The 22,538-nt window shown below is 47.7% G+C and overlaps 1 protein-coding gene across 6 annotated transcripts in view; it reads left to right on the top strand.

Annotated features, from left to right (window-relative positions):
* PKNOX2 (PBX/knotted 1 homeobox 2) overlaps positions 1-22,538 on the top strand; it is a 645,653-nt gene that overhangs the window by 65,088 nt on the left and 558,027 nt on the right. For 5 of the 6 annotated variants that reach the window (XM_034754698.1, XM_034754693.1, XM_034754697.1 and 2 more), the window contains exon 2: positions 20,365-20,437. The gene's annotated coding sequence lies outside the window, so the exon portion shown is untranslated. The remainder of the gene's footprint in view (positions 1-20,364; positions 20,438-22,538) is intronic. The other variant, XM_034754696.1, reaches the window with a different exon arrangement.

The raw sequence follows: 22,538 nt of genomic DNA, 5'->3' as shown, positions 1-22,538 counted from the left end.
GGGATTTGGGCAGCACCCAGAGCTCTGGCACTGGTGGCAATCGGGAGGGCAATGGGGCATGCCGAGGAAATGGTGCAGTCTGGGCAGCTGCCTGCCTGGCACCCTGGTCCCCACCTCGCATGCTGCTTTTACACAACTGGCAGCGGCTCCTGCCCCGGAGGTGAAACAGTTCTGCCCCCATCTCTGAAATGATGCATCTCCACCCTGTCCCTGCCCTGCCTGGCTCCACCTCTGACTCCAGGTGCCCCCTCTCCCCAGTGCCAAGAGGGCTGCGCTGAAGGAGGAATGGGGGAGGGCTGCCCCATCTCACACCCTCCCTGGGTACAGAGGAAATATTTGGGGGTGTAAACATAGATCAGCCCCCACAATATTTCCATTGGGGAGCGCTAGTCCCCACTGGTGCCCCTCCCCCGTTCTGCTGGCCTGAGCCAGGTGACCTTGCAAGGCGAAGTGCTAGAGAGAAGGAAAACAGGGGTGACCCTGAAGCAGCAGGAGTGTGTTAGGTATGTAATGAGGAGGCAGGGCTGGTTGGTGTGCTAGCTTTGCAGGACACATGCACACACACACATACACACACATACACAGCTTTGTATTTGGGGAAATGCTTTCAGCTGGAAAGAAGGGAAACTTGGCTCACATGGCTGACCTGTGAAGGAGCTGTCTGCACCCTTTTATCCCTTCAGATTTTGTCATTCTTTTGTGTAAAGCATATTAACACAGTCTGGCTCTTTGTCCCCCTCTAGTGGCTAGACCATGTCTGAAATTTATGAGTCTGCTATTGTCACTGAGCTAGGGATTTGGGCCCCTCCTTCCCTTCAGGACCTGTGAAAATCCAGTCTGATGTTCATAGACATGGCGGGTGCTATCAAAGAGGAGCATCTGAGGTGGAAGGAATATTTGCAGCCTTTTTTGTGGTTTTTTTTTTTTATTGTTTTGCTTGATTTTGTTCCAGGTATTTTTTGGGGGGGGGGTCAACTGGGATTTTTTTGTATGGAAAAGGGTGTTGTTGTTGTGAGTGTCGTTCTTATGTTGGAAAGGTCTTTTCAAAAAGGAATGCTTTGCAACCTCTCCTAGAGATAGTCAGACTCTGGAGTCACCCAATCTCCTCTTGCAAATTTGTTCCATAACCGGATACCCTGGACCATGCATGCTTTTATTCCCTGGTTTTATGTGCTTCATCTTGGGCTGTGAGCTGCAGTGTCCCAGGGGAGCGAGAGGTTCTTAGATTAAAATTCAGTCTTTAATATAGTTTTGTCTTGATTCATTAATTGCTTTGAGGATTAGGATAAAAGTATTAAACTGGCATTAGAAACTGATGGGGAGCCAATGGAGGGACTTGAGAACAGGCCAGGATGTGTTCATGGCAACCTAAAGCTAGGAGGAGGCCAGTGGTGGTGGGAAGTAAAGGAATCTATTCACTCTCTTTGAGTAGAACTTTGTTGTGAGTCTGGCGTGGAACCCAGTTGGTGGAGAGGTGCCCGTAACAGAAGCCTTTCCGCATTACAGTCTTGGGAGTGTTGCCATTAAAAGTGAGGAGCTATTTCCCAACTCTAGTGAAGAGCTTTTTATAGTTGTTACAGCACGCAGCTATGTGATGGCAATTGTAAATAAGCAGATAGGGAGGAGGATCCATCCTTTGTTCATGCGATGTTAGTCGAGATATTAGAGTTCATTGTTACAAAGTATAAAAGGAGAAAATTATTGGAACCATGCTAGTCCCTCCCCAAAGCTAGAGCTAACCTGCTTGCATAAAATTAGCATTTAATAACAGCTTTGCGTACGTTTGAACAGAATGGTTCTCCGTCTTCCAGAGTGTATTCCAATTAAAATTCATTCTATCCCAGGCAGTAGTGGGAGGAAATGCTTTGAACCGATTGAGCCTGCAGCCGATTTGGGATCCTCCGGAGTTCACCTGTTCTAATAGCATTTTGTAGATAAAGTTTGTAATCTGAGGCGAGCTGTCATGTAGTGACAGGAGATGGGGATCGTAGCTTGGGGGGTGCATCTGTGATGGGTGAGAAACGATGTCATCTGAGATGAGATACTCACAAATAATTTGTTTGCTCTGCCACTACCATGACTTCTTAATATATCACATTTCTTTAAATGCTCCAACTATCAAGGCAGGAGCGTGGTGGGCTGCCATGGTCATGGATGGAGTTTGTACTAGCATTTTATATAACAGATGCTTCATATTTGTGCATTGATCTTGTGGAAATTAACTCCAATAATGGGTTATGTGGCCTGGATGATTCAAGTCGGAGAGGGGAGGCAGAAATGTCCCTAGTTGATTATAGTGTCTTATCCAAATGGCAGATTGTCATACTAATTCCCTGGTTGGGGAGGTCAGGAATTGGTCTTGGGACCAGTCTTATTTAACATTTTCATTAATGACTTTGGCACAAAAAAGTGGGAGCGTGCAAATAAAATTTGCGGATGACACAAAGTTGGGGGGTATTGCCAATCCAGATGAGGAACGGAATATTATACAATATTTGTATGACCTTGAAAGCTGGAGTAATAGAAATGGGATGAAATTTAATAGCACAAAGTGCAAGGTCCTGCACTGAGAGACTAACAACGCACATTTTTCTGTAAGTTGGGGACATATCAGTTGGAAGTGACAGAGGACGAGAAAGACCTGGGTGTATTGGTCGATCACAGATAATTATGAGCTACTGGTGTGATATGGCCATGAAAAAAAACTAATGCAGTCCTACCATGCATCAGGCGAAGTATTTCCAGTAGAGACAGGAAAGTACCATTATACCAAGCACTGGTGAGACCCCATCTGGCATAATGTGTACAGTTCTGGTTTCCCATGTTTAAGAAAGATGAATTGAGACTGGAACAGGCACAGAGAAGGGCTACTTGAATGATCAGAGGAAAGGAGAACCTGCCCTATGGGAGGCAACTTAAGGAACTTGTCTTGTTTAGCCTAACAAAACAAAGGCTGAGGGGAGCTGCGATTGCTCGCTATAAATACATTGCAGGGATAAATACCAGGGAGGGAGAGGAGTTATTTAAGTTAAGGGCCAATGCTGGCACAAAACCAAATGGATATAAACTGGCCGTCAACAAATTTAGGCTTGAAATTAGATGAAGGTTTCTAACCATCAGAGGAGTGAAGTTCTGAAACAGCCTTCCAAGGGGAGCAGTAGAGGCAAAAAATCTAACTGGCTTCAAGACTGAGCTTGATAAGTTTATGGAGGGGATGGTATGATGAGACTGACTACAGTGGCATGTAGCCAGTCTGTGACTGCTAGTGGCAAATATCTCCAATGGCTGGTGAATTCTTTTCCAGGAGTGTGGCTGGTGAGTCTTGTCCACATGCTCAGGGTCTAACTGATTACCATATATGGGGTCAAGAAGGAATTTTTCCCCGAGTCAGATTGGGAGAGACCCTGGGAGTTTCTTGCTTTCCTCTGCAGCAGGGGGCATGGCTCACTTTCTGGTTTGAGCTAGAGTAAATGGCGGATTCTCTGTAACTTGAAGTCTTTAGTTTATGATTTGAGGATGTCAGTAACTTAGCCAGAGGTCGGGGTCTATTACAGGAGTGGGTGAGTGAGGTTCTGTGGCCTGTGATGTGCAGGAGATCAGATTAAATGGTCATGATGGTCCCTTCTGCCCTTACAGTCTGAGTCTTAGGGGGACCAGGGCAGCAAGTGTGAAGAATCAGGATTGGGAGCGGGAGGGGGTAATAGTTATCTATAAGACAAAGCCCCTAATATTGGGATGGTTCCAATAATATCGGGATGTTTGGTCACCCTAATGAGTCTGAGTCACAGAGTAAGTTTAACCCTTTGTTTGTGTCAGACACCAATATCTCCTGGCCGTGTTTTATCTACAGCTGGTGGAGGAAGGGCAGGGTCTGGGGAAGTGTCTGTCTGAGCAGATGCAGGCACAAGTGGTTAGGGGACTGAGTGTTAAAATGTAACTGAACAGTTTCATGGGGGCCTCTGGAAACTGACCTCTCTGGATCTGTACTTTGGGAATGTTTGTTACAACCGTAGGACTGTGATATTACAGGAGAGGACTGGGCTATAGAAATCAAAAGGGCAGGCCCAATAGGTTGTCCTGCATAAAAAGGACACGTAACAGACCTGTAGTGGGAAGAAAAATCATCAGAACTAAATTAAGCCGAGAAGGCCACATTCTCAGCTGGTGTAATCAGGCAAAACTTCCTCAATATCAATGGAGCTGTAAATGTAGCCCATAGGGCCTGACAGTGCAGTGCCTGTGTATGGGAAAGTGCCTTTGAAACAACAGGAGCTCCCAAGTGGGGTGGATCCCGTGCTGAGCCCAGTGCAGGGAAATGCCATGTTTTAGCAGCCTGCACCTGTAAATACATGCCTCTCTCTTGTGTGTGTCTCTCTGTACTTTCCTGACCTTCGTTTGGTGCGGAGTTTGTCATTAAAAGGGGAGTTCTGCGCACTTCATAATTTCCATGAACATAACAGGGTGGAACATAACGGGGGAACTGAAATCTGTAAAGCTGCCCCATAGAGCTCCACTCCAGTATTGCTTAGGGTGACCAACAGCAAGTGTGAAAAATTGGGACGGGGGTGGGGGGTAATAAAGGCCTATATAAGAAAAAGCCCAAATATTGGGACTGTCCCTATAAAATCGGGACATCTTGTCACCCTAGTCTTGCTGCACCTCTCAGTATAAGAGCCAAGTCTAAAGCTCCTTTTAGGAGAGCAGCTTCTAGAAAGACATTCCTCAGCCTCCACGCAGGAGAGTTATTACAGCCAATTAAAGCCCAAAAGAGGAGATCTGCAGAGACAGTTCTTTAAGGAGTCAGGCAGTTTATTCACCGGTAAGTGGAATTCTCTGAGATAGATTGTCCCTTCAGCACCTCACTCACCTACCCTACATCTTCAGGACGTCCCTTCTATGCCCTCACACTGAATGTCTGGATCTGGAGTGGGGTGTATGTTGGTCTGCACTAAGTACTGCTTTGTAGGCTCTGAGTCCATGATGCCAAGGCCACAGTCGCTGAGGTGTGAACCTTCAGGGACAGTGTATAGATGAAAAGATCTTTCTCTCCGAGGTCCGAGAGAAGGGTGCAAATTACTGGGGGGAAGGGGTTCATTGCTTGCACTACTTGAGGCATTAATTATGCCATTAATTGAAGCAATTAAAACTCAAAGGCCAGAATTCCAGTCTTGGTTGGTGAGGCGGGACTAATATTCAAATATTTTGTTATGAAAGTATTATAGGTTCCCGGGCAAATGCTGACTGATAATGGGAACCCTTATGTGGTGTATTTGGACATATTTAAGTGTACACATAATAGGTTATTACCAAGCTGGACGTTTAGATGTTTTCTGATTTACATAATTTCATGTGAACATCTCACTTCTCCTTTAACTGAATTTCCTGAAATTTAGAAAATTTGAGTTTGTTTTATGGTTATTGGTGTGAATAATCTTTTTATTTTTTAAATTAAACTTTCTTTAAAGAGATAGCTAGAAGTAAAACACTAGGAACCGATGAGTTGTAAAATTCTTGGTTGGTTAGTACCACATGTCCATCCAATCTGCTTCAGAGTTCTTTTGGTTCATTGTCCTTTTCCTGATGAATTATTACCCATGATGGAATGTATATATGACACACTCATTCTTACTGCTTGAGACCTGCCCTCACCATGGGTCATGAGTGGGGCTTGAACCTAGGACTTTCTGCACCAAAAAGCCAGGTTTCTTCCACTTGAGCTAAAGGAGGATTTCAGTTAGATAATCCAACAGCAGTAGTAGTCTCCATTCTTTTCTGTGGATCAGTCGCTTAAGGAGGCAATGACGATAACTTAATATGTTACACTTCTTAAGGCCAAACATGTGCTGTTAACAGTTGTTTACTTTTAATAAAATACATAGTACCTGGTGACCTGCTTATCTGTACCATCTGGTTTTGGGTTAACACATTTAAGTGGGAATTCTGTTTCTCACCCAGAAGCAATAATTTTTTGGGGGGGTGTCATATCTTTATGTGATCTCTGCTCAAATACGCAAAGGATGTGAATAGATCTGATTGCATGGGGGAATTTCCCATATTTTGACATTTTGTTTTGGTTCCAAATGAGGACAAAAGCTGAAATAGCGTATTTTTTGGAGGGATGACATTTTCCCCAAAACTTGGGATTTGAAAACAGCAGAACATTTTGATTAGATCCTTTTAGCTGGAACGAAACATTTCAGCATTCCTGAACTGAAACGTTTCACTTCAGGTCAGGTGGACAATAAGCTGCGTTTGTCTGAGCTGCTGTGATGCCTCATAGGAGTTGTAGTTTGAGTGCCTCATGCCCCCAATGTCCGATGTGGGACCGGCTCCTTGGCCAGACTGCATCTCCTATGATGCATCATGGTGTCTCCCTCTGGCTGAGGAAAACAGGAAACATAAACGAGCAGTTTTTTTCTATGGAAAATGTCGATTTTGCAGAAACCACATTTTCCATAAAAGCCCCACTTGCAATTAAACAGCAGCTCTGCATGTGTTTGTGCATTCTCAGTAGAATTGCATTTTAATATTGCTTTCCTCACAGATAGGCAAAGGAATTAGCCCTCTCCGGGGTCTAATGTTTCCCCCTTAAACAGTCTTTCTTCCAACTTAAAATAATGATTTACTATTAAAGTGAGGGCTGAGTCCAGTGAGATCGTGGGCACTTTCCACTTCCACTGTGCTCAATGGCTAGCATTTTGCAGTGCCAGGCTTCCTGTTTGGAAACCTGGTCTGAGCCCTTGCAAGGTGCCTCAAGGCAGTACTGCCAGGAAGGTTGGCAGGTGTCAGGTTTTCGACCGGAATGCCCGGTCGAAAAGGGAACCTGGCGGCTCCAGTCAGTACTGCTGACCGGGCCGTTAAAAGTCCGGCCGGCAGCGCAGGGGAGCTAAGGCAGGCTCCCTGCCTGCCATGGCTCCACGCGGCTCTGTGCAGCTCCCCGAAGCAGCGGCATGGCCTCCCTCTGGCTCTTACACATAGGGGCAGCCGGGGGACTTCCACACGCTGCCCCCAACCCAAGCGCTGGCTCTGCAGCTCCCATTGGCCAGGAGCCGTGGCCAATGGGAGCTGCAGGGGTGGTGCCTGCGGACAGGGCAGCACGCAGAGCTGCCTGTCCGTGCCTCTGCATAGGAGCCGGAGGGGAGACATGCCGCTGCTTCTGGGAGCTGCTTGAGGTAAGCGCCACCCGGAGCCTGCACCCCTGACCCCCTCCCACATTCCAAACTCCTGCCTCAGCCCGGAGCCCCCTTCCGTACTCCAAACCCCTCAGCTCCACTGTCCAGCTCCCTCTTATACCCCAAACCCCTCATCCCTGGCCCCACCCCAGAGCCTGCACCCCCAGCCGGAGCCCTTGCGTGCGGGGCCTTGGAGAAGGGGTGGGGCTGGGGCAGGGCCATGGGTGAGGGGCGGGGTGGGGGTGGGGCAAGGGTGTTCGGTTTTGTGCGAGTAGAAAGTTGGCAACCTTAACTGCCTCCAGCACATCTACAGCTCAGGTGCTGCCGGAAAGAGCAGCTGAAAATCAGCCTCTACCAACCTGGGGGTTCACTGCATACAGACAGACCGTTCCTGCCCTGCTGTCTGCCACAACAGCTGCTCACTACCTGCTTGTGGGTCTGAGTCATGGTCTGGCTGCTTGCTTGCCCTGCTGTAAAGGGCTGGAGTTGCTTTCCTCAGACATTGCAGCCTGGTCCAGGTGCTCGCTCCTGTGTTCCTCTGGGCTGGAGCTCGTGGGCGCTGCTGCAGTTGGGCATGTTGGTAATGATCCTTTCACTAAATGTTTCTGGTCCCTGGAGGGTCATGTGAGCTGAGGGAGAACGTGGCCTGCTTTGTGAGTGATTAACATGGTGTAAGCAATCTGCATACAGAGAAAAGCCCTGCTGGTATTACATTATTCTGTTACCGTTTCAAAGCTGGTGTTAAGTGGACATGATTTCTTCCTATGGACCATTAATTCTGTTTTATTGCTGGCCTGATGGCCATTACCCTTTTTTGCCAATGCATTCCTCCATTAGGTTTGGACAATTAATAAATATGAGCAGTGGAGGTGATGCTAGCGTCAATGTGATGGCAAGGAATAGCCTGTGTGTGTGCAGGCGGACAGCTGGCTGGCAGTATCCGTGTGTGTGAAGGCTGGGAGTAAGGCAGCCAACTCTCTGTGCCTGCTGTTCTCTGCAGGCTCCTGGATGCTGCAAAAATCTCCCTTGTGCTGTGGGGAGCGGTGACCTTTGAGGAACAAAGGTCCTTCCCCTGCCCTAAATACCCCTTCGAGGGGCAGCACTCCACACTGTCCAGGCTGCTGACTCTGTCTCACCCTTGATCCTGGTGTCACATTCCAGTGAATTAATGAGAACCTCCCTTCTGCTCAGTCATCTAATATGCCGAAGGCCATAGCCTGCTCCCCACTAGGGTTGCCAGGCGTCTGGTTTTCAACCGGAACGCCTGGTCGAAAAGGGACTTCAGCCGTTAAAAATCCAGTCAGCGCAGCGGGGCTAAGCCAGGCTCCCTGCCCAGCTCTGCGCAGACCCTAGGCGCGGGGGTGGCCATGGGGGCTACGCACACTGCCCCCACCCCAAGTGCCAGCCCCACATCTCCCATTGGCCAGGAACCATGGCCAGTGGGAGCTGCAGAGGTGGCACCTGTGGAAGGGGACAGCACGCGGAGCTACCTGGCGGCCCCTGCTCCTAACAGCCGCAGGGACATGCCAGCCACTGCTGGGAGCTGCTTGAGGTGAGCACTGCCTAGAGCCCGCTCCACCTCCCACACTCCAACCCCCTGCTCCAGGCCTGAGCCCCCTCCTGCACCCAAACTACCTCCCAGAGCCGACACCCCCAACACCCTGCCCCAGCCCAGAACCCCCTCCTGCACCCTGAACCCCTCATTTTTGGCCACAACTCAGAGCTTGCATCCCCTCCTGCACCCAAAACTCCTGCCTAAGCCCAGAGCCCCCTCCTGCACCCCAAACGCCTCATCTCCAGCCCCACCCCAGAGCCTACATCCCCAGCCAGAGTCCTCACCCCTGCTCGCACCCCAACCCCCTGCCCCAGCTTGGTCAAAATGAGTGAGTGATCGAAGATGGGGAAGAGCGAGTGATGGAGGGAGGGAGGCTGTAGTGAGCAGGGCGGGGCCTTGGAGAAGGGGTGGGGGCTCTGGGAAGAGGCAGGGTAGGGTGTGGGGCAAAAGTGTTTGGTTTTTGACAATTAGAAAGTTGGCAACCCTACTCCCCACAGCCCCTCCTGATGATTTGTGCATCTGTGCTGTGCTTTGGAAAGTCAGTTCGCCCCTGAGCTGCCAGTGGGGTGTGAGAAGCAGCACAGAGGGCCCAGTCCTATGGTAGGGGTGGACAACACTCTGCCTTGCATCCTCGTGACAAGTGAGCCTTGTGTTCATTAGAGCTGAGCAAGACTTTTCAGATGCAAAGTTTATTTGCCAAAAAATTGCAGTTTTGAATTGAATAAAACTTTGTACATTTGGGTTATAATTCCCGCCTCAGAAACTAGCAATGATTGCAGACCTGGCCAGTCCTGTGCAAGGCAAAGAGCAGTCCTTGGTCAGCCTTTCCAAATCACAACACAAGGATAGTCACTTTCCCTCCCGAGACAGCAAACAAACAAACATGCATATCTTTTCCAGGGGGAGGAAACCCCAAGCGACAGACTTTCTTCTTGTTTAATTTCCTAACTCTGAAGATTGCTCAGAGTGATGGGTGCATAGTTGAACCTAGAGTAGAATAGACTAGCAAATTGCTTACTGTAGCTGTAACTAGTCTGGAAGCCAAGGGACTCTAGTTTTCTAATTGAGTGGCTAGTTTTCTCTGCTTCTTTTCTTGCAACAGTCCCGTGATGTGTAATGTTCAGAGATTAGGATGATGCTTTATATTTTCTCATAAATCAGTTGCAAAGGAACTTGCTTGCAGCTATTTTTCATACCTAGAGCGCTGTTCCACCTGTTGGTCAGTTCTGAACTCCGTTCACATTTGACACGTACTGTCTTGGTTCCAGTTGCGTCAGGCAGCCTAAGATATTTCATATATTAAATGCTGCCTATTGGCAGCTGTTCCAAGCAGCAACTGTAGCTGCAACTGGAACTTTAAGTATAGTGATGACTGGGGGGGTGCAGAAGTCTGCTGTGCCCTTCCCAAATGACTGAACATGTTCCCCTCCACTTGTCAGCCTGGCTCATGAGGGCCTAGGTTAGCCCTGAATGCAGGTTTTCCATATTGCATCTGGTTGCAATGAAAAGGCTTCAGCACTCGTGTGTCAAAAAATCAGTGGACTGAATGGTGCTGGGTCTGCCCTTTGAATTAGCTAGGCCTTCTCATCCACCTGAGATCCTGATTCCACCACTCCCAGCTGCTCTAGTCCATGCAGTGCTTTAAAGCTGGGGTGGGCCCATATTGACCTGAGAAATACTGCAACAGGCTGGGCCCAATGGGCCTCCAAGTTCCATAACTGTCTTTGAGGATTTGCAAAGTGTCCTGGGGATCGGTTCAGCGGGGATTTGCTTTTTTCCGGGGAAACGAGTGGCAGCCTGGAGCAAAGGGAGGATGGTGGCTCTGCAGCGTATGCATTGCCCTGCGGTGAAGTAGTTTTGTGGGAGTTAATTCATGTACAAGGTGAATGTGGGGAGGGAAAGGTTAATGCTGCGAACATGGAAGTTGAAAGACTCCCCTGTAGTAGGGACGTTCTGGCCCTGGAAACATTCAGCACCAGTTTCTGTGACCCAGAGAGAGACACACAAGGAGTTTTGAATAGATTCCTTTTTATTTAATTTTAGCATGTGTCTTAAAGTTCCCTTTGCATAAGTGATTCTCTACAGTCTCTCTCTCTCTCTCTCTCTCTCTCTCTCACACACACACACACACACACACACACACACACACACACACACACACACGTTTTAATGATATAAACCTTCCCATCCTGAAGTTTGAGAAAATAGATAATTATTTCAAATAAATTACTATATTTAATGAGTTTTACCTTCCAAAACATTTGATTAGATTACTTAAAATTTAAGGGAAAAAAATCTCCTCTTTGCTAAGAGTAATCACAAACGTTGGAGGTGCAAATCTTTTTCCTGTGAGATAGAGTGAGGGTGCAAATTGGCTTATAGTGGGACCCTCTTTGCAACCTTAATTTTGGAATTAAAGTAATGGAAACCAAGCAGGAAAATGGAGTTTCTCCCACCACCCGTGCAGAAATTTATGTACAAAAGAACAGCCGAGTTCAGCGAGGTAAAACTAGCAGTAGGATGTGGTGAGGCGCGCTGCTGGGTTCCACATTCAGCTTCCGAGATCAAAAATTCCACACAGGGTTCCTCTGCATGTCCGGTGCCTACTGAATGTTGGGAGATTGTTGCTAATATCCAACATTGTCATTAAAAATGTCACCTGTGTGCAGAATATGGGGTGTGTGTATGTGTGTGTGTTAAATCTTTATAACTCAGCCAAACCAAAACAGATCTTCATTGGGAGCTGTGGGACTAAGGGGGAAGGGAGAGCTCAATGGTTTGAGTATTGGCCTGGTCAACCCAGGGTTTTGAGTTCAATCCTTGAGGGGGGCCACTTAGGGATCTGGAGCAAAATCAGTACTTGGTCCTGCTAGTGAAAGCAGGGGGCTGGACTCAATGACCTTTCAAGGTCCTTTCCAGTTCTAGGAGATAGGATATCTCCATTTATTTATTTCATTGTCCAATTTCAGATTTCTACCCCAAACAGTTGACAACGTAGTAGCTGTGTGCAAATTGGGTTTTTTTTGGTGAATTATTTATTAATAATGTTCCTCTCTTGAGACACAAAAACAGGAGAGCTATTTTTGCTCAAACTTTCAAGAAAAATTGCATTTGGAGAGAAAATTTTGGAAGCTTCAGAAAACTACAGCCTGAAAGCTGAAATTTTGATTAATGTTATAAGCAAGTGCAACAGGATTCTTTAGAATAGAAACACGTAGACAACTGTAACAATATTGCATACAAAAGAACTACATTCAAAGAATGGAAAGTCAAGCTCTCAAAAATGAAGAAATGGCAGAATTAAGGTGACCTTTGCAACCTTAACTCTGTCCCCTTGTGCATATGCATTACAAGAAGCACTGGAATGGGTTACCTAGGGAGGTGGTGGAATCTCCTTCCTTGGAGGTTTTTAAGGCCCGGCTTGACAAAGCCCTGGCTGGGATGAGTTAGTTGGGGATTGGTCCTGCTTTGAGCAGGGGGTCGAACTAGATGACCTCTTGAGGTCCCTTCCAACCCTGATATTCTATGATTCTGTGATTCAGTTACCAGGTCACATCATATTTTTTCCACAGGCCCCACGCCTCATTCAGTACACAGCAGTGACAATGCTTGTGGAATGAGGCAGCTGTTCACTGTTTCTTTTCATCCTTTCCATTCTGTGTGCTGCTTCTGCCTTTTCTACTGCCACCCGAACAATGCACCAAATACAGACTTTCCTCCTGGGTTTTCCTGTGGCGCTTATCACTGTAGTAACTTAGCCTCACAAGCATTAATAAACGCTAAAGAAGAACAACTTTAACTTTGTAATCAATGAACATAGATTATCTCTGGATCATCTTTTTGGGGGTTGAATCTCTTTTCCCCATTACCTGTAATTATAGCTGTTGTTTTGCTCATCGTCCAATCTTCAGGTAAGAAAGGAGTATGCAACTGAGCATTTTCATGTGTGCTAGTAACCTGCAAGCCCATCATTGGCTCCAGCTTTGAGCCTCTAACTGAAAACCAGGTGAAAATACGACTCCCAGCTCCTCATCTCTGTCCCACTGGGGCTTGGCTGCCCGTTGTCTGCACCCTGGTTAAGTGCTGGGAAGTGATTTGAGCCCCCTTGAAATCTCAGGGTTTGCAAACATCAGAGGCCACTTTTGGATCCACTAATCAAGTCTAAATTCTCTAACCTTTCACTCCTGTAATTCAACCCCAGTTTTGCTGTTTTTCCAGGGGTGTGGCCAACTTAGAAATGTGGGTTTTCAAAGGGTATGTTCTCTGGTTGGGCGGGACAACATGCCCAGGAGCTAGGCTGGCACAAGTGTGCAGACAGTACAGTGACTGGATATATGATTTTCTCTTGATCTCCTCTCTGTTCCTTTGTTCAGCCTTTCCTAAGCAGAATGCAAAGCAATTTGCACTTGAGGTCAAAACAAATGTTCGAACCCAGGATGTCTGAGTGGGTTCCACATGAATAAAATGAGTTTGCCCCGCTGTACAATTATTATTGCAGTAATGCCCAGCAACCCCCATCCTCGACCAAGGCCCGATTGTGCTAGGAGCTGTACGAACACATAAGAAAGACGGTCCCTACTCCAAACACTTACAGTCTAAGTGCTGCTGCTCTTGCTGTAATTGTTGTTTTGTAATATGGGGGCCTTTGTCTGTTAGCACCCCCTTGTGGCAAGACTAGAAGCTACACCAACCTGGCTCCATCCCCCTTATGTCCCCATGCACCGTTCGGCATATGTCGTCCTTGTTGAGCTGAGCTCTCCTGGCTGGGTGTTCGATAGTCTCTGCCTCCTTCAGGATGGTGTGGAGTCAAAAGTTCCAGGGTCCTAGCGGGGTGCTACTCAGCCCTTGGTCTCCTGGGTTAAAGTCCTTCTCCAAAGGCCCCTAGCTGGAGGAGATGGGGGAACCCAGGCCAGCTCACCTTGTTTGGAACAGCCAGAGCCAGTCCTTCTCAGTCCCTGGCTGCTCCCTGAGCAACTTCCTACCTCCCCTCTTCTGTAGGCTTCTCCACCCTCTTGGCCTGCTTCTCCCTCTTTGGCAGGCTGGTGTCTGGCAGCTGCTCCCCAGTCTACTGGAGGGAGGGTTATCATATTTCAGGTTCCCAAAAAGAGAACACTGCCTGGGAGGGGAGGGCTACGGAAGAGGGGGAGGAGGAGCTGGGGGGTACCTGAGGCGGGACACTTACTGGAGGTGGGGGCAGTGTCTCTCTCTGTTACAGTGGCAGGGCAGCTGGCACAAGCCCAGGACACAGTGACAGCCCATCAGTCAATGCGTCCTTGTGGGACCCCCCTCTCCAGGGCTGGGAGCCGGGTTCTGAAGGGACCAATCAGGAAGTGGACCAATCGGGGCTTTTTCTGAGCTGCAACATCTGCTCTGCAAAAATCCCAGACATTGCCTGTTATTTGAAAAATCTGCCTGGACAAAGGGCGGAGTCTCAAAAAAGAGGCGATGTGCTGGAAAACCTGGATGTATGGTAACCTCTCTGCATCCCTGGCAGCCACCCCACCCTCCTGCTTTGCAGCCCTTCTGCTCACAGTTGGGCTGTCACTCAGCGTTAACTGAGCAGGCAGGCAGGTGATTTGTTAACCCTTTGGCTGCTGAACCAGCATGGGGTGTATACACATCATGACATGTTCATGTTAAAGTGACATTGACATGGGTTAACTGTTGGATCCATGTTTAAGGTGTCACCTTCATGCTCCATCCCTTGTAATTTAAATGAATCTATAAATCTCATAGGTTTTAACACTGCAAACATCAGTGATTTTAACATCAGAAGGGATCCTTAGATAATAATCTGTCTGATGTCCTGTATAACACAGGGCAGAGAATTCCCTCCAGTTTTCCCGCTATTGAGCCCAATAGCTTGTGTTAGGCTAAAGCATATCTTACAGAAGGCATCCAGTCTTGAAACCCTCATCTCCTGAAAACCCAGCCCAAGTTAAGTTGATAGAAAGGAATCTGAATTATGGTGGGTAAAATGTAAGAAGAAAGTAAGCAGGATAAAGACAGAATCTAAATAGCAAAGAGACAAATAAAGACAAGCTATTCTGTATGTACATCAGAAGCAGAGCACCCAGGGAGGAAATGTGGGGTTTCTGGACTGTCTGGAGGTAAAAGAAGCAACCAAGCAGATAGTGACATTGGTGAGATGCTAACTGATTTCTTTGCATCAGTCTTCACCTGCCTTGCCCTTTTGTGGTGATGAAGATGAGGCACTGTCCGAGACTGAGGTGTCACAAGAATAGGTGCTGGATGAAAATGATAAATTTAAGAGCAGCAAGTCCTCAGGACCAGATGGCACAGTGAAGAGGTCAATGGGAATTCCAGGCTGAAGGTTCTCAGCTGCCAACAAAATAGGCAAGGTTGAATTTTCAAAAGTATCTAATGTGGTAGAAGCACAAATCCCATTGAAAGTCAATGGGACATGTGCTCCTAACTCACTTAGGAGCTTCTGAAAATTCCATGTGCAATCAGGTATTAACATCCCCTATTATACTGGAGTATAGGAGAATGGAAAGTGTAGTACAGAAAAGACACTTGGGGAAGTCCTGAGGATTACAAAGTAGCGCAACTTATTTCAGACTCAAGAAAATGGGCTGAAATGATGATTCATAATAGAATTATAAAACATCTAGGTGTACAGGATATGATAATGATAAAGCACCATGGCTTTGTAAAGGAAAATTATGCTTTAATCTAGTTGAATTATTGAGCATGTCAACAAAATAATGGCTAAAGGAGAACCATTTAATGTCATTTATGTCTGCTTTCAATGGCCCCTCCAAGAAGCTACTAAAATTAGGTAACTAATCATGGGATGAGAGCTAAAGTACAACCATGGATTAGAAACTGGATCTGAGAAAGAAAAAGAGCAGGACTAAATGGACAATTTCCAACATAATACAGAGTTAAAGATGGGTGCCCTAAGGTGCTGGTCTCACATCAGTTTGGTTTAATATTTGTATCATGGTCTGAAAACGAAACACAACAAATGAGATGGCAAAATCTGCAGGTGACACAAAATTATTTAGATTAGTCAAGAATAGAGAAGGCAGGGCCTGACCAAGGCCCTACTCTAGCAAAGCACTTATGCATGCGTGTGACTTTATGCACATGAGTAATTCCACTGAGGTCAGTGTAACTCCAGAAGGGCTGAAAGTTATGCATGTGCCTTGCTGGGTAAAGGCCCAAGTTAGATGCATAGGCAGCCAGAAGACAGAGGAAATGAGTTGTTGGCGAAAGCAAAGTAATGCAAATGGGAAGGAATAATCCAAACCGCTCATACAAGTTGCTGGGTTCTAAACTAAGCGTTACTACACAGACCCGAGTGTCACTGTTAGCAGCTCAGTGAAGACTTCTGCTCAGTGTGGTGGTCACACTGTTACTGTGCATACAGAGGACACTCAGTGTCTCGTGACAGTGACCTACTTGCCCTAAAAGTACGGAATAGTGTGTTGGAGCTGGAGTTGGGGGATCCTTGCCTTTTACAAGGGTCTTGGGGAGCAGCTAAACTTCTGGTACCTTTGCCGAGCTTTTTGCCCTTTTCAGGTAGTGCTGCTTCCTTGTCGTTTTGCATCCCTCTGTGGGACAAAGTGCCATGAATAAATGTACCAATTAGAAAATAATGGAGTGCTTTCCCGTAACTGGTTATTTCACTAACAGCTTATTAAACTGGGGACAAAGAGTAAAGTTTGGCCACATTCCCTCTCTCCATATATCTCTATTTCTGAGACCTCATTCAGCTTCTTTGTCTAGAGCTGATGTGAACAGCCTCACACGGGCCAATTCGCCTATGTTATGGGACTCTGAAATAGCACATTGTGCCTTGCATGTTATTTACCTTTGTCTGAAAGCCTCTCTATTTGCAGCTAGAACGTAGAGTTGATTGAAATGTTATAATTTTGCACAACCTGCAAAGAGATGGAAAGATGTGGCTTATGTGCTCCTTCATGTGTCTTTCTCCTAGCCACAGAGAGGGTAAGTAAGGAATCCGCAGGGCCCTTTGTTACACTACATTCTGTGTTTAAAGAGCTATTCTATTCCTGTTGTGTTCTGGCATTTGAAACTGAACCTGAATCTCCTATCACAGATGCTGGAGCAAATCAGGAGTCCTGCGATTTAGCCAATGAAGCTGCACTAAGGGAAAACTAGCAAAGTTCTCTGTGTTTCCAAAGGGAAACACCGGGAATAAAAGGTGGGCTCTCTCCAAAGAGGGATGTGAGTCAGCTCCCTGTCTCTATTCTGGAACGTTGCTAGGCTCAGTGAGGGCATATTTTTATTTATTATTTTTTGCAAAGCTGAGTAAGAAGAAAGGCCCCTTCTGGGTTCCCTTTGCATAAAGCTCTGCTGTCTGACTCTGGAAGCAGCTGCCCTCTGGAGACCTCAGCTGCTGCTACTCAGGTAACGGTAGCAGCTGGTGGAGGTGGTAGTGGGCTCTGTCCTGTCCGTGAAATAGCCAGCGACGTGTTCCTACAAAGGAGAATGTGACGCAGTCTGCTGTGTCAGTCCTGGGGAGTTGCACAGCTCCACAGGCCTGTGCTCCTGTAAAGAGAAAAGGGCAAAGACCTTCATTGACTTGTTCTTCCTGACCCAAGGACATTCTTCCCTCACGTGGTTCTGAAGCTCCCTGAATTTGTGCAATGTGATTTGGCAGCAATGTTAAGGAGCTGTCATCTCTCATGTGCAGCACGAACAGCAAAGAGGAGGCTCCACTTAGCATTTGGGAGGTTGACATAGTTGCAGCCAGTTGGCACAGAGGCTGGTCTACACTACCACGATAAGTCGACCTAAGTTACGCTGCTCCAGTTACGTGAATAATGTCAGCGTAACTTAGGTCGACCTACCATGCTGGGTCGACGGGAGACGCTCTCTCGCTGACTTCCCTTACTCTTCTCGGGGAGGTGGAATACTGGAGTCGCCGGGAGAGCACTCTGCGATCGATTTAGCGGCCCCCTAAATTGACACGGCTGCATCAATCACAGCAGTGCCGATCTACCGTAAGTGTAGCTTCCAAAGGGAGTTTGGGACAACAGGAAGAAATAAACTACAAAAGAATATTCTTCCCTCATTTCTTCCTCATTAATCCTTCCAATGCTCAGAGGTTAAAGGGAGAGGAGCCATGTGTCTCTTCTGTTTGGTGTCTCTTGTGCCATGTGTATAGAGTTGCCAGGTGTCCGGTTTTTGACCAGCTGTTAAAAGTCTGGTTGGCGGTGCAGCAGGGCTAAGGCAGGCTCCCTGCCTGCCCTGGCTCCAAGCAGCTCCCCAGAAGCGCCTGGCATGTCTGGCCCTTAGGCGCAAGGGCGATCAGGGAAGCTCTGCATGCTGCCCCCAGCGCTGGCTCCGCAGCTCCCATTGTGTGAGAACCCAGCCAATGGGATCTGTGGGGGCGGCGCCTGTGAACATGGGCAGCGTGCACTGAGCAGAGCCACTTGGCCGTGTCTCCACCTAGGGACCGGACATGCCGGCTGCTTCCGAGAGCTGCGTAGCACCAGGGCACGCAGAGAGGCTGCCTTAGCCCCACTGCACCACCAACCAGGAGCCGCCTGATGTAAGCGCCGCCCAGCTGGAGCCCACACCCCAAACCTCCTGCCCCAGATCAGAACCCCCTCCCACACCCTAACTCCCTCCCAGACCCGCCACCCACACCCCAACCTCTTGCCCCAGATCGAAACTCCCTCCCACATACTAACTCCCTCCAAGACCCCCCACCCACACCCCAACCTCCTGCCCCAGGTGGGAGTCCCCTCCCGCACCTAACTCCCTCCAAACCCCGGAACCCACACCCACACCCCAACCTCCTGCCCCAGGTCGGAACCCCCTCCAGCACCCAAACACCCTCACAGAGCCTGCTCCCGCACTCCCTTTTGCACACCAACCCCGTACCCCAGTCCTGAGTCCCCTCCCTTTCTGCACCCCAACCCCCTGCCCCAGCCCGGTCAAAGTGAGTGAGGGTGGGGGAGAGTGAGTGCCAGAGGGAGGGGGCTGGAGTGACTGGAGGCAGGGCCTCAGAGAAAGGGCGTGACCTCAAGGAAGGGGTGGGGCAGGGGCAGGGCAAGGGTGTTTAGTTTTGTGCAATTAGAAAGTCCCTGGCAACCCTACACGTGTACAGGCTTCCTCCATCAAGAAGATACTTACATTTCTGTGGCTAATTTCTGAGGATGATTAGCTGATGAACTACCTCTGTGCTTCGTAGCCTCTCTTCATCTTGAATTGTGCATCAAGGTGCCTACGTAGCAGATAAATTCAGTTGGATAGTGTTTCCTATTTTCAAAGCATTACAAATACCCCAAGGAAACCTTTGTCCCTCCCAGCCCCGGCAGAATTCTTTGCAGAGCACACCTTGCATTACCAACAGCTACTCTGGAAGGGTTTGAAGAGTTTTAGAAGAATGTTGTTGGGAATGGTTTCCCTGTGTGTAGCCTCGTACTCCAGGATTCCCACCAGCTGGCCTTGGAGGAAGAGCGAAACATGCTGGTGACACTCAGCACTGTGTCTCTTCTCTCTGACCTAACCAGGTAGTTGAGCATCTGGGGCTTGTAGGAGGGCTACATGGCTGAGGTTTGAGCCAGTGAAGACCAAGAGAATGCGTGATGATTGGGGGAAGAAAGTGTAAGAAATGGTGGAGATTAGGGGAATCTCCTCAACTGAGGTGTTGCCCATCACTTGTTTTAAGGGGGTTGCAATTGCGGGAGCAATATTGGAATCAGTTGTTCCTAGTTGCTCAGGTAGCAGTGGTGACCAGCAGTGTCTTTCATTTGCCCTTGTCAGGAAAGGTGTGAGGGCCTCGCTCCAATGATCCAGGCCTTTGGCATCTCCAAATTAGACCCAGCAATGTGTTCTTTATGGAGTTGCACAAACTAAGGAGCAGGGGATGTCTGGGATTCCCTGCGTGGTGTCTCCTTCTAGAATCCTGATTGTAAACTTATGACCTCACTCCTGTTCTGTTCTTTCATTTGTTGTCCTCTGGAATCTGTTGATCCCTGTGGTTTTTCCTGGTCATTCCTGTCTGAAGAGGGGGAGACCCTTTCTAGTTTACTAGATTGATTCCTTTCAAGGATCCATCATGTACATGGGGACCAAATAGGCCTGTGCACTAAATGAGAAGTCATGTGGAAGAACTAGTATGTGATCACGTAACTAACATAATTAACGCATACACATGAGGGGGCAAATTAGCGTTGTCTGGGCAACCTTACTTCTTGCATTTCCTAACTTTTGAGTTTTTGATTTTGCAACTTGAATAATATTCTTTTAACACCGGGTGTTTTTAGCCTCCAAAATGCACAGAAATTGTCAGGACAGCAACATTGCCCTCATTTAATTCAGAAATTCTTACTTTCACCCATTTCTACTTTAAGGGCACAATTATAGCGCTACCCAGAAGAGTGTGTTGGGGGCGCAGCTTGCTCCCTGCAGGAGGGGTGGTTGGGATGTATGTGGCAGTTTGCTCCCTGTAGCCCTTGCGTCCTGGTCAGCTGATGTACAGGACAACACGTGCATACTTTGAGCCTAGGAACTGAGCTCCATGTTGAGTTTATCCCACCTCACAGACCCATCCCAGGGTGTTCATTTTTGCTCTGACGTCTGCTCTCATTCTAGTAATTTCCTCTCTAATAAAAACCGTTTTTAAAATATCAGCAGGTACCGTCTGGGGTCGGATCCTGAGGCTCCTCTGTCCTTCACACTGATCCACTGAAAGAGTCCCCGAACTGTAAGTAACTTTGATTGGCATTTTCTCCTGTCTTTCATTGAGGTTATGGGTTAAAGATCAAGCCAGAAATTTGATATTTGGCTGCACCGCACTGTGTAATGAAACATCTAACAATGAACTAGTCAGGATTTAAAATACAGTGAAATTCTAATTAGATTAGTCTGAATGTGACAAAGGAGCCCTGTAATATGACATTCTATTTAATTAGTCTTTATTGATTGTGCTTTAAGGTAGACTTCATATACTATGTGTGTAATTACTCTACTGCAGTACATGGTTGGCACAAGTTTGACTAGTCTGAACCTGACACATGTAGCAGAAAGATTTCCTCTCTGTGTGGAGGTGAAGGGCCAAGCCCTGCCATTTTCACTGAACAGAGGTTCTGGCCTGCCCTGTTCCGACATTTGTGTGTATGTGAAGGGACTAGGCCACCTCCTGTGGATAATTTACTTGGCTGCTTGTTGCACGGTTTATATACAACCGCCCCTGTGGTTACAGAAGAAGTTACATCTCCTGGCCACACCTGCTCGCAGGCAAACACCCCTGCCAGCCACAGGTCAGAATCACAAGAAACGGTCTTATAAAAGCCCACCCATCTGTGTGGCACTCCTTGGCATGGGGACCTCACCCAGCGTGGCTTGGTGCAGTAGAGATGGGTGACTGATGGAGAGGAGAAGAGGTTGGTAAAACAGCAAAGAGCAGGGCCGGCTACCAGGCCAGGTTAACAAGCAGGTGCTTGGGGCGGCCAAGGGAGAGGGGCGGCACCTGCAGCCGCTGATCGGGGCTTTTTTTTTTTTCCCCCAATTGCCGCCGCCGATTGCGATCGCGGCTTTTTTTTTTTTTTTTTTGCTTGGGGCTGCAGAAATGCTGGAGCCGGCCCTGGCAAAGAGGCAGATTTCCCGTAGCCCTTGTCTCTCCTGCCGCGAGGGCTAGCTGAGTGCTCGTTCTCTCCCATGATGGGATGAGTGTAGATGGCTGAGTTTGTTCGGTGGGCGTCAGCCAAGATTGACTTCCTTATGTGGAGTTTTAAGCCCTCCCAAGGTATATTCGAAACTCAGTTTTTGGCAATTTGCTGCATCTCTGAAGGGGCCTGGTAGAATTCCCTTTAATAGTCCATTGGCATCTAACTAGTCCATGGAATTATAAATGATTAACCGTTATCAGCGAATATCATCACCTCTGTGTAAAAATAGATTGACTGTAATGAGCATTTGAATAAATCATAAGAATGGCCAGCCTGATATCATATAACATCATGCAGATGGCTGAGCAAGAAGCATACTGAGCCCTGCCACCTTATGGCTTGCTGATTTCAGTGCTGACGGAGTTAGTGAGTGAAGACTGTAACTTGCAGGGCACCTCATTTTGGCAGTCACATCTGTCTGTCCATTTGTCCGGGTGGTACATATGCATGATTTCTTGAGTATCCCGCTCAACAGAAAAATAAGAAACGGAAACTTCTGCACATCTACCTAAAATCAGTCATACTACTAATGGTGTGATATGCACAAACGCCCTGGAAAAGGTCAGGATTGTGTGAAGGACTCAGAGATGAGCTGCTGCCATGTTATTCTTTGGTAGTTCTAGAACAGCAGCCAATGGAAGGATTACGTTTCTGAAATGTTCCTCCATCCCCATGTACATTCTTGTATTCTTAGACCTTTGTGTCCTCCTCTGTAGCTGGCCATCTCGATGTGCAACTCTTCTTTGCTGAAGTGTTAAAATATCCTGGTGGTGACTTCTAGGGTATTATGTGGATTGGTACAGGTGATTGCTTGATTCTTCATTTCTGCTCCCATCTCTTGGGCTGTCATAATTCACCTCTAGGTCTTTGATACAATCTCAGTGCTTCATTCAAGGCCTCTCTTTTCTCTGACTCTGGTGGCTGGTAATGACAATGTCTGGCACAGTATTATGATTGACTGGACTTGTAAGCTTAAAACAGAATTCCTTGGGGCCTGACTCTTTGGAATAATTTGTAGGGTTTTCCCCGTCCCAGGTCCTTTGTGTATGTGCCTGGCTCATGTCAATTAGCGATGGCAATCCTGGTTGTTGCTTTGCTCACTCACTTGTCAGAGTGGGCGAGAACACCAGGCACTGG

Source organism: Trachemys scripta, chromosome 21, assembly GCF_013100865.1.
Source record: "Trachemys scripta elegans isolate TJP31775 chromosome 21, CAS_Tse_1.0, whole genome shotgun sequence".
NCBI classification, from domain to species: Eukaryota; Metazoa; Chordata; order Testudines; family Emydidae; genus Trachemys; species Trachemys scripta.
Note: the sequence above shows the minus strand (reverse complement) of the source record. Positions and strands in the feature narration are given on the sequence as shown.